The sequence below is a fragment of the Antechinus flavipes genome, chromosome 1, assembly GCF_016432865.1.
Source record: "Antechinus flavipes isolate AdamAnt ecotype Samford, QLD, Australia chromosome 1, AdamAnt_v2, whole genome shotgun sequence".
NCBI classification, from domain to species: Eukaryota; Metazoa; Chordata; class Mammalia; order Dasyuromorphia; family Dasyuridae; genus Antechinus; species Antechinus flavipes.
This window is the reverse complement of record NC_067398.1, coordinates 489733963-489736959: the sequence shown is the minus strand read 5'-3', so window position 1 is coordinate 489736959 and position 2997 is coordinate 489733963. Positions and strand designations below refer to the sequence as shown.

General features: G+C 32.3%; 1 pseudogene; it reads right to left on the bottom strand.

Annotated features, from left to right (window-relative positions):
• Positions 1–1298: 1298 nt before the first annotated feature.
• On the bottom strand, positions 1299–2763 carry LOC127546895 (S-phase kinase-associated protein 1-like; annotated as a pseudogene).
• Between the last annotated feature and the right edge of the window lie 234 nt (positions 2764–2997).

Genomic DNA, 2997 nt, shown 5'->3' with positions numbered 1-2997 from the left:
AAAAAAACCATTGATTTTTAACAGTTGGTCGTGTTGAAGAAAGCAGTTTTAGGCAAAGGATGATGTCAAAAGCCTGATTGCAAGGGATTGAGAAGTAGGTGTGGAAGCAGCATAGCTAACAATTATTTCTAGGAATTTAAAAATGAAAGGGAAGTGTTGCTAGAATTTTCAGAGTTCTTATTAGCTCAAATAAGTCAGCAAAATAAATACAGACAAGGAAACTGCAGTTTACTAGAAAATTTACTGGAAAATGATAAGTGATATCTAAATGTTAGGTATTATTATTATTTTTATCTTCAAACTATAAATTTATATGATGGGGAAATTCAACTTCAAGAGAATTTGGGCACATGCTAAAACAGAGAAAAGTTGCATATTCTAGGAATGATTTTTTTAAACAACTAAATATATCAATATATTTTTAAAATAAATTACATATACATGTATCTATTGAGCAAAATTAACATTATAAAAGAGGATCTTTATATAAGTAGAATTGCACATTCATGATTTTCCTCCCTCTTTCAGTGTTTTTTGTTTTTTGTTTTTTTTTTGGAAGGGGTAATTAAATGTCTTATTTAATTATAAAATTTTAGCAGTTTTTTTCTAGTTCACATTTCTGCCAAATAACCACAAGCTGCTTGCTGGTTAGTTACTGGGCTTCCAGTGAGCAAAAAACACTCAAATTTGACAGTATTCAAAACAGACACATCCAATTTAAGGAGGCCTGTTTGCTATATATTGCAAGGCTAGTCTTAATCTACACCAGTATTCCTCTACTTTTTCATTCTGAGGAACTGGGGAAAAAAAAACATCCAGGAAGAAAAACCATTCAAAACATTTACCTCAATTAGCCTTCTGCCTGTTTCAAGCTCATGAATAAAGATAACACTTTGTTAATTCTATTGTGGAAAACTTTTGCTAGTGGGTTTTATTTACAATATGCCAAAGTGCCTTAAAGAACAAGTCACATAGGAAGCAAACTAAAGTTTAAAGCTGGACAATAACTGAACAAACTGTTTTACAAAATGAGAAAAAAAAAGCCAAAAGTTCCACTTTCTATATAGAACCCACATAGTTTCAGATTTATTCAGACAAAAGAAAAAAAGACTTTTGATTATACTGGTTAAACCAGCTATAGGATTAGATTCTGGACTCAAAAAACACTACAACTTGCAATATCCTGCTAATACAATGGATTTGCTGCTGCATTTGTCTAATATTAACAATTATAAACCAAACTGTGCAACTAGTTGGAACAATCCTTACAGTGTTACAGTGTCAACAAGCACAAAACTTCACTTTTCTTCACACCACTAATTCTCTTTGTATATCTGGGCATGCCTCCTCTTCCAAAAAGTCATTTTTGATATTATATGTCTTTCAAATCTCTTCTGGAGTTTTCCCTTGATCATATTTGCAACAATTTTGTATGTGACATCAAACAAACTTTTAATGTCTAAGTAGTTGTAGCCAGAATAAGTTCAAAAAGGATTTCTTGGTCAACTTTCCAGAATTCTTGGTCCCAAACTGGAATATCATCTGTTTATTTCTCTCTGTTTTCATCATTCTCAGGAGGATGAGGACCATCCTTGTGGTGGATGCTCCACTGAGTTATCTTTTTTAATACTACTGCATTAACATTTGATAGAGGAAATGGATCATCATTCCCTTCATCATCCATTCCCAGATTTTCCAAGATGGTATTGATAGTTAGAGAGTTTTGTAATTTTAACATCAGTTTGAAACATTTCTCCATCACACCTCTGCAAGTTAATTGAAGGAATGGTTCCAGATACTCAAGGAACTTGGTGGGCTAGCTAGTGGAGTCAAGAAGGCTGGATGGGTTAAGGGGGAAGTATGAGGGAGCAAAAGCCCAAAGAGAGTTCAGAGCACCAAGACCACTATTTCCTACCTCTTTGAAGAAGCAGAGTGTCTTTCCAGATTCTTTTTTGAGACATAACTTGGTCATTATAATTTCACAATATTCCATTTCAACAGTTATATGCATCATTGCATCATTATATGTAAATTATTCTCCTGATTCTGTTTTGTTCCCTTTATATCAATTGATGTAAGTCTTTCCATGTTTCTTATAGCACACTAATTCTCTATTATATTCATCAACCACTATTTATTTAAATATTATCCAAATAGCCTAGAGTTTAAGTCATTACATCAAAGCAGAACGTATTTTTCATCAAGTATAGTGATAAATATGTGCTTGCTAGATTTTAACAATGACCACATTAACAAATATTTCCCCAAGGTATAGAAAAATTTCTTCTCTGCCTCCATGTGCATTTATGGAAGAAATGGAAAGTATCATGAACTTTTAGATGAAGTTATAATCATGGATAATTCTTCCTCTCTAGCCCTTGCTTTTACTGTAATAATAGAATATAGTAACTCCTCCATCCATACAAGTTAAGCTAATTTTTTCCTTGAAAGATTCCTCAAGATTTGACTAGTTTAGAGGATTGTTGGTTCAGACTACTGATGTCCCTTCAGCATTGCCTGAGTGTCAAAGTAGTACAAGGCTTTGTTGGTGTACTACATTGGGAACCCAAGCAAAAACATCTCATTCTGTTAAATCAACTTAAGGTGTTCTAGTGCCTATCTTTGTTTAATATTCTTCTATTATGGATAAATAAATGATACAATAGATTATAATCTATTAAATTAAGTCACTGCATATTTGAAAGCCAAAGTCATAGCAGCTTTGCTCAATTAACAGAGATCCATCCCTCCAAACTTACCCATGCTAAAATGGCATTTCCTAAATCATTTTCTCTTTAATTCCAACAAAAAAATTTATAAGGAAAGTTTAGTAATGGAAAGCACTTTAAAATCAGCTCAGTAGAAACTCTTTCTTTTGTATTAACTTTTTTTTTAATATCACAATATTTAATGGTAAGGAATTTTCAAAGATAAAAACAACAGCTGAAATTCAAAAAAGCTATTGAATCATCTAGACAAGCCTGACTTGACTAAGAT